Source organism: Kogia breviceps, chromosome 2 (genome assembly GCF_026419965.1).
Source record: "Kogia breviceps isolate mKogBre1 chromosome 2, mKogBre1 haplotype 1, whole genome shotgun sequence".
NCBI classification, from domain to species: domain Eukaryota; kingdom Metazoa; phylum Chordata; class Mammalia; order Artiodactyla; family Physeteridae; genus Kogia; species Kogia breviceps.
In genome coordinates, this window is record NC_081311.1 from 86,983,344 (window position 1) to 86,999,341 (window position 15,998).

The following is a 15,998-nucleotide window of genomic DNA, read 5'->3' on the forward strand; positions in this document are numbered from 1 at the left end:
CTCATACTACTAAACCAACCCTCTGACACCCAAAGGATGGTGGGCTCTCTGGGCTGCATGACAATTGGAAATTCACCTGGTCTCAACATACCCTGGTGTTTGGGTTCCGACCTTCTGACTCCTTCGTTAGGGTCATCAGACTCTACACGACAGCCCCCTCAACAGGTGACTCTGCAGGGGTTTATGCTTGTTCGGGGGCTGAAGGGGAAGGGGGAAGGAGGAATGGGACGGAAGCCCTTACATGTTTGGTCAGGCACATCCCGCTCTAAGTTAAAACCCAGAAACAGGACTTTCCCTACAGCTAAGGTTGTGTCAGTAACCAGAGAGGGACAGGAGAAATCCTGCCGCCTTCTCTTTCCCATAACAACAATTCTAAACCTGGACCTTATAGGCACATCATATTCACAATGCCTGGGAAGCTGTAAGTGACAACAGCCCTCAAAAAATATCTTGGTGGGCTTCCCTGGTGGGACAGTGGTTGAGAGTCCTCCTACCGATGCAAGGGACATGGGTTCGTGCCCCTCTTCAGGAGGATCCCACACGCCATGGACCAGCTGGGCCCGTGAGCCATGGCCGCTGAATCTGTGCATCTGGAGCCCGTGCATCCTGAGCCTGTGCTCTGCAGTAGCAGAGGCCACGGCAGTGAGAGACCCGTGTACCACCAAAAAAAATGTCTTGGGGTAGGTAATCGAAATAGACTTCAAAACAAGGCAACCTTTCAATAACCCTTTTTCAAGGGGTAAATTTTACTCACACTGTTCAAAAAAAAGCACACATGAAGATGTTCACCATTGCTTTATGTCAGACAAATGCAAATCAGATGTACAAAGAAGTATCACCTAGAACCACTCAGAATAGCCATCCTCACAATGTCTAGAAACAAGAAATGCTTCAGAAGGTGTGGAAAAAAGAGAAACCTACTACATATTATTCGTATATTTTAATCTGCTTTGGGTCCCCGTTGCTGCATGCGGCTTTTCTATAGTTGCAGCAAGCGGGGGCTACTCATCGTTGTGGTACGCAGCCTTCTCTTTGCGGTGGCTTCTCTTGTTGTGGAGCACAGGCTCTAGGCACACAGGCTTCAGTAGTTGTGGCACGTGAGCTCAGTAGTTGTGGCTCATGGGCTCTAGAGCGCAGACTCAGTAGTTGTGGCACACAGGCTTAGTTGCTCTGCAGCGTGTGGGATCTTCCTGGGTCAGGGCTCAAACCTGTGTCCCCTGCACTGGTAGGCAGATTCTTAACTACTGTGCCACAAATACTTCACTATTGGTGGCAATGCCAATTGGCAACAGCCACTATGGAGCACAGAATGGAGGTTACCAGAGTAAGGGGAGGCGGGAGGGATAAATTGGGATTGACATATACACACCAGTATATATTTAAAAAATAACAAATACGGGCCTACTGTATAGCACTTGAGGAACTCTACACAATACTCTGTAATGACCTGTGTGGGAAAGGAATCCAAAAAGGATTGGATATATGTATAACCGCTTCACTCTGCTGTGTAGCAGAAAGTAACACAACATTGTAAATCAACTATACTCCAAAGAAATTGAAATGAAATGAAAGAAAATAAAATAAAATAGAGCTACCAGATGATCCAGCAAGTTTACTCCTGTGTGCATATCTGGAGGAAAGCATAAATCGAAAAGACACATCTTCCCCAATGTTCACTGCAACACTCTTTACAATAGTGAAGACATGGAAGCAACCAAAATGTCCATCAACATACGAATATAGGTAAAGAATATGTGATACATATATATAATGGAATATGACTCAGCCATAAAATAGAAGAAAATAGGGGCTTCCCTGGTGGTGCAGTGGTTGAGAGTCTGCCTGCTGATGCAGGGGACACGGGTTCATGCCCCGGTCTGGGAAGATCCCACATGCCATGGGGCGACTAGGCCCGTGAGCCATGGCCACTGAACCTGCGCGTCCGGAGCCTGTGTATCCTGAGCCTGTGCTCCGCAGTGGGAGAGGCCACAACAGTGAGAGGCCTGTGTACCGCAAAAGAAAAAAAATAGAAGAAAATAATGTCAATTGCAGTAACATGGATGGACCTAGAGATGATTGTACTAAGTGAAGTAAGTCAGACAGAGTAAGACAAATATTGTATGATATCACTTCTAGGTGGAAACTAAAAATTGATACAAATGAACTAACTTACAAAACAGAGGCAGACTCACAGACTTGGAAAACAAACTTATGGTTACCAAAGGGGAAAGGTGGGGGGAGGGGTAAATCAGGAACTTGGGGTAAACATACGAATACTACTCTATATAATATAGGTAAGCAACAACGACCTACTGTATAGCACAGGCAACTCTACTCAATATTCTGGGAATATCTTTATCAGAAAAGACTCTGAAAAAGAATGAATATATGCATATGTGTAACTGAATCACTTTCTGTGCAGCTGAAATGAACACAACATTGTAAATCAACTATACTCCAATAAAATTTAAATTACAAAATAAAGAAAATCACCTCATTTCAAAAGAAAAAAAGAATTCCCATATATTTTTATGGCTTGATAGCTTACTTTCTTAGTGCTCAATATTATCCCATTCCCAGTATATATTAATACTATATCATTTCGTTCACCTATTGGAGGACACCTTAGTTTCATTCACATTTTGGCAATATTGAATTAGGTGCTATAAATATCCATATGCAGGTTTTCATCTGGAAGTATGTTTTAAACTACTTTCAGTTAATATCCATGAGAACACTTGCTGGATTGTACAGTAATGGAATGTTCAATATTATAGCAAGTGTCAATCAGACTACCAAAGTAGCTGCATTATTTTTCATTTCCACCAATAACAAATGTCATTTCCTAATGTTCCGCATCCGCTACAGAATTTGTCCTTGTCATTGTACACATTTTAGCCATTCTAAGTGTTACATAGTGGTATGTAATAGTATTTTTAATTTGCTTTTTTATGGCAGCATGTAATCTGGATTATTCTTCTGTATACTTTTATGCATGGTGTCTATTTTCTTTGGTGAGGTGCCCATAAAGTATTATGGTCCACATTTTATTTAGGCTGCTTTCATTTTTTTCTAACCAATCTGTATTGTTTTATTTCTTTTCATGCCTTCTTGCATTAGTAAGGACTTGGAGTAAAATATGGAAAAGGAGTCATGAAAGGGGACATCCTTGTTTTTACCTGAACTTAGTGACAAAGCTTCATATTTTTAACCATTAATCATGAGGTAAGATCAAAGTTTCCTGTAGATCTTTATTATCAACTTGAGAAACCTCCAGTCTATTTCTTTAACTAAGAGTTTTTATGAAGAATGGGTTTTAGGTTTTTTCAAAGGTCTTCTGAATCTAGTGATATGTTAATGATTGTCTTTAGGGTGTTGATATGATGATAATTATTTGATTTCAGAATGTTGAACAAGCCTTGCATAACTGGGATTATTCCTTCTCATTCATGATATAAAATTCTCTCAAAATATTGTTGGATTTGATTTGTTAATATTTTGTTGACGATTTTTGCATTGATGGTCCTGAGAGATATTGGTCAATTTTCTTTACTATTCATATGTTTCTCTAAGTTTGGATGTTATGGATTTAGTGTGAGACATTAATTTGGGGAGATTCTCAGTCATTTTTTAAAAATTCTTTCTGTTCTTTGTTATCTTTATTTTCCTCCTGCTATATCCATTATGTATAGGTCACAGCATTTTCACTGTTCCACAATTATTGATTACTCTGTTCTGCTGATTTCTTTCCTGCCCATTTTTTTCTTTTGAGATTTAAAGGTTTCTCTTGATATGTCTTCAAGCTCACAGATATTTCTCCTCAGCCAGCCCCTTCACTGCTAAAACAAAATACGAGAGACTTGGTATTTTACAAACAACAGAATATTTTTGTTTTCTCATAATTGCTGAGGCTGAAAAGTTCAAGAACTAGTTACCAGGGGCTTCCCTGGTGGCACAGTGGTTAAGAATCTCCATACCAATAAAGGGGACACAGGTTTGAGCCCTGTCTGGGAAGATCCCACATGCCATGGAACAACTAAGCCCGTGCACTACAACTACTGAGCCTGCACTCTAGAGCCTGCAAGCAATAACTATTGAGCCTGCATGACACAATTACGAAGCCCATGCACCTAGAGTCCATACTCCACAACAAGAGAAACCACTGCAAGGAGAAACCCGTGCGCCGCAACGATGAATAACCCCTGCGTGACACAACTAGAGAAAACTTGTGCAGCAACGAAGACCCAATGCAACAAAAAATAAATAAAATTAAATCTTTTGACTTCTGAGATGACTCACTCACATGGTTGTAAGTAAGAGGCCTCAGTTCCTTGACACATGGATCTCTCCTTAGGGCTGCTTGAGTGTCCTCATGACATGGAAGCTGGATTACCCCAGGATGAGTGATCTAGCAGAAACCAAAGCAGAAGCTGCAATGTCTTTGATAAACTTGGAAACTGCACTTTGTCATTTCTGCAATTTCTTATTAGTTAAACAGTGAGCTTTTTACAAGTGTGAGGGGACACACAGGTAGATGAAGACTGGGAGATAATTAGGGGATAATTAGGGCCATCTTGGAGGCTGGCTACCAAAGTGGCTGACTAGACGAAGACTGAATTTTGTTTTCTTCACGTCTGGGGAGAAAATGGTCAGTGAATCCCATTGGTGGTCTTTGAGATGTACCAAAGCTACCTCTTGCTCTCACCCCCAGCCGTGTGGCTGACAGGATCTTGCTGCTCCGGCCATGTGTCAGGCCTGTGCCTCTGAGGTGAGAGAGCCAAGTTCAGGACATTTATCTACCAGAGACCTCCAGCACCTTATAATATCAAATGATGAAAACTCTCCCAGAGATATCCGTCTCCATGCTGAGACCCGGCTCCAGTCAGAGACCAGCAAGATATGGTGCCAGACATCCCATGCCAAACAACTAGCAAGACAGGAATGCAGGCCCACCCATTAGCAAAGGGGCTGACTAAAATCATAATAAGGCCACAGACACCCCAAAACACACCACCGGATGCAGAATTGCCCACCAGAAGGACAAGATCCAGACACACCCACCAGAACACAGGCACCAGTCCCCTCCACCAGAAAGCCTGCACAACCCACTGAACCAACCTCAGTCACTGGGGGCAGACACCAAAACAATGGGAATTACGAATCTGCAGCCTGCAAAAAGGTGACCCCAAACACAGTCCCCAAAGCCAAATGAGAAGACAGAGAAACACACAGCAGATGAAGGAGCAAGGTAAAAACTCACCGGACCAAACAAATGTAGAGAAAACAGGCAGTCTACCTGAAAAAGAATTCAGAGTAATGATAGTAAAGATGATCCCAAATCTTGGAACTGGAATGGAGAATATACAAGAAACATTTCACAAGGACCTAGAAGAACTAAAGAGCAAACAAACAATGATGAACAACACAATAAATGGAATTTAAAATTCTCAAGAAGGAAACAATAGCAGAATAACTGAGGCAGAAGAATGGATAAATGACCTGGAAGATAAAATAGTGGAAATAACTACTGCAGAGCAGAATAAAGAAAAAAGAATGAAAAGAATTGAGGACAATCTGAGACACTTCTGGGACCACATTAAACACACCAACATTCGAATATCAGGGTCCCAGAAGTAGAAGAGAAAAAGAAAGAGACTGAGAAAATATTTGAAGAGATTTTAGTTGAAAAGTTCCCTAATATGGGAAAGGGAATCATTAATCAAGTCCGGGAAGTGCAGAGAGTCCCATACAAGATAAACCCAAGGAGAAACATGCCAAAACATATATTAATCAAACTATCAAAAATTAAATAACAAAGAAAAAATATTAAAAGCAGCAAGGGAAAAACAACAAATAACATACAAGGGAATCCCCATAAGGTTAACAGATGATCTTTCAGCAGAAACTCTGCAAGCCAGAAGGGACTGGCAGGACATATTTAAAGTGATGAAAGGGGAAAAGCTACAACCAAGATTACTCGAACCAGCAAAGATCTCATTCAGATTTGACAGAGAAATTAAAATCTTTACAGACAAGCAAAAACTAAGAGAATTTAGCACCACCAAACCAGCTTTACAAGAAATGCTAAAGGAAATTCTCTAGGCAGGAAACACAAGAGAAGGAAAAGACCTACAATAACAAACCCAAGACAATTAAGAAAATGGTCATAAGAACATACATATCAATAATTACCTTAAATGTAAATGGATTAAATGCTCCAACCAAAAGACATAGACTGGCTGAATGGATCCAAAAACATAACTGGTATATATGTGGTCTACAAGAGACCCACTTGAGACCTGGGGACACATGCAGACTGAAAGTTAGGGGATGGAATAAGATAATCCATGCAAATGGAAATCAAAAGAAAGCTAGAGTAGCAATTCTCATATCCGACAAAAAAGACTTTAAAATAAAGACTATTACAGGAAACAAAGAAGGACACTACATATCATCAAGGGATCAATCCAAGAAAAAGATATAACAATTCTATATACTTATGCACCCAACATAGGAGCAACTTAATACATAAGGCAAATGCTAACAGCCATAAAAGGGGAAATCGACAGTAACACAATCATAGTAGGGGACTTTAGCACCCCTCTTTCACCAATGAACAGATCATCCAAAATGAAAATAAATAAAGAAACACAAGCTTTAAAATGATACATTAAACAAGATGGACTTAATTGATACTCACAGGACATTCCATCCAAAAACAACAGAATACACTTTTTCTCAAGGGCTTGTGGAACATTCTCCAGGATAGATCATATCTTGGGTCACAAATCAAGCCTTGGTAAATTTAAGAAAATTGAAATCATTATCAAGTATCTTTTCCAACCACAATGCTATCAGACTAGATATCAATTACAGGAAAAAAATCTTTAAAAAGTACAAACACATGGACGCTAAACAATACTCTACTTAATAACCAAGACATCACTGATGAAATCAAAGAGGACATTTAAAAATACCTAGAAACAAATGACAATGAAAACATGAAGACCCAAAACCTATGGGATGCAACAAAAGGAGTTCTAAGAGGGAAGTTTATAGCAATACAATCCTACCTCAAGAAACAAGAAACATCTCAAATAAACAAGCTAACCTTACACCTAAAGCAATTAGAGAAAGAAAGAAAAAAAAAACAAAGTCAGCAGAGGAAAGAAATCATAAAGATCATATCAGAAATAAATGAAAAATAAATGAAGGAAACAACAGCAAAGATCAAACAAACTAAAAGCTGGTTCCCTGAGAAGATAGACAAAATTGATAAACCATTAGCCAGACTCATCAAGAAAAGAAGGGACAGGACTCAAATCAATAGAATTACAAATGAAAAAGGAGAAGTAACAACTGACACTGCAGAAATACAAAGGATCATGAAAGATTACTGCAAGCAACTATATGCCAATAAAATGGACAACCTGGAAGAAATGGACAAATTCTTAGAAAAGCACAGCCTTCCAAGACTGAACCAGGAAGAAATAGAAACTATAAACAAACCAACCCCAAGTACTGAAATTGAGACTGTGATTATAAATATTCCAACAAACAAAAGCCCAGGACCAGATGGCTTCACATGCAAATTCCATCAAACATTTAGAGAAGAGTTAACACCTATCCTTCTCAAACTCTTCCAAAATAGAGCAGAGGGAGGATCTCTCCCAAACTTATTCTATGAGACCACCATCTCCCTGATACCAAAACCAGACAAAGATGTCACAAAGAAAGAAAACTACAGGTCAATATCACTGATTAACATAGATGGAAAAATCCACACCAAAATACTAGCAAACAGAAATCAACAGAGCATTAAAAGGATCATACACCAAGATCAAGTGGGGTTTATCCAAGGGATGCAAGAATTCTTCAATATATGCAAATCAATGTGATACACCATACTAAAAAACTGAAGGATAAAAACCATATGATCATCTCAATAGATGCAGAAAATTCTTCTGACAATATTAAATAACCATTTATGATTTTTTAAAAACCCAAGAAAGTAGGCATAGAGGGAACTTTCCTTAACATAATAAAAGCCATATATGACAAACCCACAGCCAACATCATTCTCAATGGTGAAAAAGTGAAACCATTTCCACCAATATTAGAAGCAAGACAAGGTTGCCCACTCTCACCACTATTATTCAACACAGTTCTGGAATTTTTAGCTACAGCAACCAGAGAAGAAAAGGAAATAAAAGGAATCCAAATCAGAAAATAAGAAGTTAAGCTCTCACTGTTTGCAGATGACATGATACTATACATAGAGAATCCTAAAGATGCTACCAGAAACCTACTAGACTTAATCAATCAATCTGGTAAGGTTGCAGCATACAAAATTAATGTACACATATCTCTTTCATTCCTATACACTAAAATGAAAAATCTGAAAGAGAAATTAAGGAAACACTCCCATTTACCACTGCAACAAAAAGAATAAGATACCTAGGAATAAACCTACCTAAGGAGACAAAAGACTTTTACTCAACAAACTATAAGACACTGAGGAAAGAAATCAAAGATGACACAAACAGATAGAGAGATATACCATGTTCTTGGATTGGAAGAATCAACATAGTGAAAATGACTATACTACCCAAAGCAACCTACAGATTCAATGCAATCCATATCAAAGTACCAATGGCAGTTTTCAGACAACTGGAACAAAAAAAATTCACAATTTGTATGGAAACACAAAAGACTCTGAACAGCCAAAGCAATCTTAAGAAGAAGAACAGAGCTAGAAAAATCAGGCTCCCTGATGTCAGACAATACTACAAAGCTACAGTAGTCAAGACAGTATGGTAGTGGCATAAAAACAGAAATATAGATCAATGGAACAGGAGAGAAAACCCAGAGATAAACCTATGCACATATGGTCACTTTAGTTTTGATAAAGGAGACAAGAATATACAATGGAGAAATCATAGCCTCTTCAGTAAGTGGTGCTGGGAAAACTGGACATCTACAGGTAAAAGAATGAAATTAGAAGACTCCTTAACACCATACACAAAAATAAATTCAAAATGGATTAAAGACCTAAATGTAAGCCCAGACACTATAAAACTCTTAGAGGAAAACATAGGCAGAACACTCTATGACATCAATCACAGCAAGATCCTTTTTGACCCACCTCCTAGAGAAATGGAAATAAAAACAAAAATAAACAAATGAGACCTAATGAGACTTAAAAGCTTTTGCACAACAAAGGAAAACGTAAACAAGATGAAAAGACAACCCTCAGAATGAGAGAAAATATTTTCCAATGAAGCAACTGACAAAGGATTAATCTCCAAACTTTACAAGCAGCCCGTGCAGATCAATATCAAAAAAACAAACAACCCAATCCATAAATGGGCAGAAGACCTAAATAGACATTTCTCCAAAGAAGATATACAGATTGCCAACAAACACATGAAAGAATGCTCAACATCACTGATCATCAGAGAAATGCAAATCAAAATTACAATGAGGTATCACCACACACAGGTAAGAATGGGCATCATCAAAAAATCTAGAAACAATAAATGCTGCAGAGCTGTGGAGAAAATAGAACCCTCTTGCCCCGTTGGTGGGAGTGTAAATTGATACACCCACTCTCAAGAATAGTATGGAGGTTCTTTAAAAACCTAAAAATAGAACTACCATATGATACAGCAATCCCAGTACTGGGCATACACCTAGAGAATACCATCATTCAAAAAGAGTCATGTTCCATAATGTTCATTGGAGCTCTATTTGCAATAGCCAGCACATGGAAGCAATCTAAGTGTCCATCAACTGATGAATGGATCAAGAAGATGTTGCACATCTTCAATATAAAATGGAATATTACTCAGCCATAAAAAGAAATGTAATTGAGTTATTTGTACTGAGGTGGATGGACCTAGAGTCTGTCATACAGAGTGCAGTAAGTCAGAAAGAGAAAAACAAATACTGTATGCTAACACATATATATGGAATCTAAAAAATAAAGAAAGAAAATGGTTGGGAAGAACCTAGGGGCAGGACAGGAATAAAGACGCAGACATAGAGAATGGACTTGAGGACATGGGGAGGGGGAAGGGTAAGCCTTGATGAAGTGAGAGAGTGACATGGACTTATATATACTACCAAATGTAAAACAGATAACTAGTAGGAAACAGCTGCATAGCACAGGGAGATCAGCTCAGTACTTTGTGACCACTTAGACGGTGGGATACAGAGGGTGGGAGGGAGACGCAAGAGGGAGGAGATAAGGGGATATATGTATATGTAGAGCTTGTTCACTTTGTTATAAAGCAGAAACTAACACACCACTGTAAAGCAATTATAGTCCAATAAAGATGATAAAAATAAATAAATAATTTATGCCCCCCCAAATTAAATATTTTTAAATAAATAAATAAATAAGAGCACTCAATAACATGGTAACTCTAAACCTAAGTGTTTTCAGTACTATAGTAACTGTAAATGGATTAATATCTCCTATTAAAGTATACTTTTTATATTATGTGCAACTACATTTTTTTCACAATATACAGGTAAAATAAAAGAATTACATTAGAAAGGAGAAAACATTCCATGTATTTTAAAACAATAAGCATATATCATGCCTATAATAAGAATATAATAAGAATATAATAAGCATATATAATATATAAGCATATAATATCATGCTTATAATAAGCATATAATAAGCATCTTAGATAGTCTTTTTTTGTGTGTGGTAGGCGGGACTCTTACTGTTGTGGCATCTCCCATTGCGGAGCACAGGCTCCGGACGCGCAGGCTCAGCGGCCATGGCTCACGGGCCCAGCCGCTCCATGGTATGTGGGCTCCTCCCAGACCAGGGCATGAACCCGTGTCCCAGGCATCGGCAGGCGGACTTGCAACCACTGCGTTACCAGGGAAGCCCAATAAAGTAGTCTTTAAGTTCAGAACAATTTGTCATTATTGTAATTAGCATTATTATCCCAATTTCTTAAAAATATTTCAATACTTTTTCTATTTGAAAAATTTTAATATTGTTTTCTTCACTCTTTTGTGGTCTAATACATGGTAAGTATTTAGTTGCTAAAATTACATTAAAATATATGTTGGTTTTTTACAGCCAAACAAAACTGAATCAAGAAGAAATAGATAACTTGAACATACTGATCACTAAAAGCAAAATAGAATATGTAATTTAAAAAAACTCCTTATCAACAAAAGTCTAGGATCAGATGATTTCACAGACAAATTCTACCAAATATACAAAAAAGTACACTAATTCTTCTCAAACTCTTCAAAACGATTGAAGAGTAAGGGATACTTCCAAAGACATTCTATGAAGCCATCATCACCTTGATATCAAAAACAGGTGGGGTGACTTCTCTGGTGGCACAGTGGTTAAGAATCCATCTGCCAATGCAGGGGACATCGGTTCGAGCCCTGGTCTGGGAAGATCCCACATGCCATGGGACAACTAAGCCTGTGTGCCACAACGACTGTGCCTGCACTCTACAGCCCATGAGCCACAATTACTGAGATTGATAGCCACAACTGCTGAAGCCTGCACACCTAGAGCCCATGCTCTGCAAAAAAAGAAGCCACCGAAATGAACAGCCTGCACACCACAATGAAGAGTAGCCCCCGCTCGCCACAACTAGAGAGAGCCCGTGCACAGCAACGAACACCCAATGCATCCAAAAATAAAGAAAGAAATTTACTAAAACAAACAAACAAAAAACAGATGAGGACTTTTCTGGTGGTCCAGCAGTTAAGATTTCACCTTCCAGTGCAGGGGGTGTGAGTACAATCCCTGGTGGTGGAGCTGAGATCCCACATGCCTCACAAACAAGAAACCAAAACAAAACAGTAGCAATATTGGAACAAATTCAATAAAGACTTTCAAAAAAAAGCACAGAGAAAGACACTATCAAAAAAGAAAATTGCAGGCCAATATATTCGATAAATTTAGATGCAAAAGTTCTCATCTGAATATTAGAAAACCGAATCTGACAACACATAGAGGATCATACACCATGACCAAATATGATTCACCCCAGTGTCACAAAGTTGTTTCAACATAGGCAAATCAATCAACATGATACACCCCATCAACAAAGGAAAAAAAACAAAACAAATGATCATCTCAATAGATGCCGAAGGGCTTCCGCGGTGGCACAGTGGTTGAGAATCCGCCTGCCGACGCAGGGGACACGGGTTCGTGCCCCGGTCTGGGAAGATCCCACATGCCACGGAGCGGCTGGGCCCGTGAGCCATGGCCGCTGAGCCTGCGTGTCTGGAGCTTGTGCTCCACAACGTGAGAGGCCACAGCAGTGAGAGGCCCGCGTACCGCAAAAAAAAAAAAAAAAAAAAAATAGATGCCGAAAAAGCATTTGAAAAACTTCAGTATCCATTCATCATAAAAACACTTACCAAAGTGGGTATAGAGGAAACATATCTCAACATAATAGAAGCTATTTATGACAAGCCCACAGGCAATATAATACTCAATGTTCCTAAGGTGAAAGCCTTCCCGCTAAAATCCGGAGCAAGACAAGGATTCCCACTCTCACCTCTTCTCTTCAACATAGTACTGGAAGTCCTAGCCAAAACAATCAGACAAGAAAAAGAAAAAACTCTAACCAAATTGGAAGGGAAGAGGTAAATTTGTCATTATTTGCAGATGACATGATAATATATATAAAGGAAATCCTAAAAATTCCACCCAAAACCTACTAGAATTGATAAACAAATTTAGCAAAGTAGCAGGATACAAGATTAACATACATAAATTGGTTGCATTTCTTGTTTTTCTTTTTTGTTAATTTATTTTGGCTGCATTGGGTCTTCATTGCTGTGCACAGGTTTTTGCTAGTTGTGGCCACTGGGGACTAGTCTTCATTGTGGTGCACAGGCTTCTCATTGCAGTGGCTTCTCTTGTTGCAGAGCATGGGCTCTAGGCATGCGGTAATAAGTAGTTGTGACACACGGGCTCAGTATTTGTGGCTCACGGGCTCTAGTGTGCAGGCTAAGTAGCTGTGGCACACAGGTTTAGTTTCTCCACAGCATGTGAGATCTTCCTGCACCAGGGCTCAAACCCATGTCCCCTGTATTTACAGGCAGATTCTCAACCATGGAGACACCAGGGAAGTCCCTGGTTGCATTTCTTTACACTAACAATGAAATATCAGAAAGGAAATGTAAACAAACAATCCCTTTTTAAAATGGCATCAAAAAAAATAAAAGACTTAGGAATAAAACTCATCAAGGAGGTGAAAGATTTATATGCTGAAAACTACAAAACATTAGTAAAGGAAACTGAAGATGATTCAAAGAAATGGAAAGACATCCCATGCTCTTGGATGGGAAGAATTAATACTGTTAAAATGGCTATACTACCCAAAGCAATCTACAGATTTAATGTGATCCCTATCAAAATACCCATGACATTTCCCCCAGAACTAGAATAATCCTAAAATATATCTGGAACCATAAAAAGTCAGAACTGTCAACACAATCCTGAGGAAAAAGAACAAAGCAGGAGGCATAACCCTCCTAAATTTCAGACAATACTACAAAGTTAAAGTAATCAAAGCCGCATGGTATTGGCACAGAAATAGATACATGGATCAATGGAATGGAATAGAGATCCCAGAAATAAACCCACACACCTATGGTCAATTAACCTTCGACAAAGGAGGCAAGAATATACAGTGGAGAAAAGATAGTCTCTTCAGCAAGTGGTGTTTTGAAAGTTGGACAGCCATATGCAAATCAGTGAAGTCAGAACATACCCTCACAGCATACACAAAAATCAACTCCAAACGGCTTATATGCTTAAATATAAGATAAGACACCTTCAAACTCCTAGAAGAGAACATAAGCAAAACATTCTCTGACGTAAATCATACCACAGTTTTCCTAGATAGTTCTCCCGAGGCAGCAGAAATACAGTAAGTCACCTACATACAAACTTTCAAGTTGAAAACTTTCAAAGATGCAAACGTCCATTCGCGTGTCAAATCATGTAAGTTAGTTTGCGTATCTGGCATACATTGTCACGTGCATGCATCCTCTATAAGTGGTTGTGCTTTTGTGTGCTTTACAGTACTGTATAGAGTACAGTAGTACAGTACCTTTATTTCAAGGCCAAGATGTCTGGAGGCAAGTGTAAAAGCAGTGGTGATGTAGCTGGTACTGTTAAGAAGCGCCAAGCGATAATGATGGAAAGAAAAGTGAAAGTAATTGAGAGAGTGGATCGAGGCAAAAAGACGTTAGACATCGTTCATTCTTATAACATGAATCATTCAATCATTGGCACAAATCTAAAGACCAAGGACAAGATCTTGGAACATGTGAAGTCTGCTGTGCTGACGATGTTGACAAAATATCGAAGAAGCATGGAAAAGTGGTGGAGGAGATGGCGAAACTTCTCAGTGTGCAGATGCAAGACCAACATCAGCGCTGAGTCCTGCTCAGCTTAATGCTGATTCAAGAGAAAGCTAAAGGCCTTTATGAAGACTTGAAGAAGAAACACGGAAAAGAATCAGAGGGCACATCTTTTAATGTCAGCCATGGCTGGTTTCATCGGTTCAAGGCTAGAGCCAAATTTCACAATGTAAAAGTAAGTGGAGAGGCAGCAAGTGCATATAGGGTAGATGTCCAGGAACTTCCGGAAACACTTTAAGAAATGATTGATGATGGTGTGTATTTACCCGACCAGGTTTTTAATGTGTATGAGACACAACTGTACTGGAAGCTGCCAGACCAAAATTACATCAGTAAGGAGGAAAAGTTGATGCCGGGCTGTAAAACAGCAAAGGATAGGCTAACTGTTGTTTCGTGGCAATGCTTCTGGTGAATTGAAGCTGAAGCCTCTCTTAGTTTATCATTCAGAGAACCCAAGAACCCTTAAAAACATAGCCAAGGGCTCTCTTCCTGTTGTGTGGAAGCATAACCCTAAATCCTGGATTGCACAGGCCACGTTCCAGGACTGCTTTTACCACCCTTTATCCCAGATGTAGAGAAATATCGCTTGGAGAAGGACATTCCAGCAAAACATTCTTTTGCTGCTCGACAATGCTCTGGGCCATCCCCCATCCATGAATGACTTTCATCTCAACATCAAAGTAGTGCATCTGCCACCGAATACTACATTGCTCATTCAACCTATGGACCAGGGAGTTAAAGTGACTTTCAAGAAATATTACTTATGTCCCACTTTTTGTCAGGCAGTAAAGGTAAGTAACAAATCAGGAACAACCTAGGGACAACTTTGGAAGGACTATAACATCCACAAGACCATAAAAAACACTGACTTGCACGGTGTGAGGGTATGGTGGGCACCGTGGATGGAGTTTGGAAGAAACTTTGCCCACAGTTTGTTCGTGATTTTTGTGGATTTGAGAAGGTAGATCAGAAGTCTGAAGAGGTCTTCAGCAACGTAGTGACCCACAGCGAGAAGCTGCAGCTAGATCTGCAAGAGGACGACTTCATTGAACTCCTTGCTGTGCAACATGAGGAGCTTGCTGATGGAATTGGAGGTCCAGAGAAAGGATGAAGAGGGACAGGAGGAAGAAGAGGTAACGGAAGAACTGAAGAGATTCACGACACAGAGAATGGCAACGGAATCTTCTTTATTTGAGGAAGCACTGTTCGTTTTTGAGGTACAGGACCCGAACCTAGAATGGTACCCAAAGGTGGCAACCATTCAGAATGCAATCCAGTGCTACGCTACCTTGTCACCTATGATGAGAAAAAAGGAACTACTACCCAGACATCAATGGATCATTTTTTCAAGAGGGTAGATAGAATGAAATTCAGCAAGGAACCAGAACCTCTGCCATCAATGTCAGGCATGAGTGAAATGGCAGCTTGCCCTCTGTCTCCTACTGCTGATAATCCTCCACCTCTACCTTCTCCCACCTCCTCTGCCTCCTCCAGTCAGTAACTCTTCTTGCCTCTTCCCTCCATGCCAGCCCCAGTATCAAAGCTGTCGTACTGTACTACTGTACTTT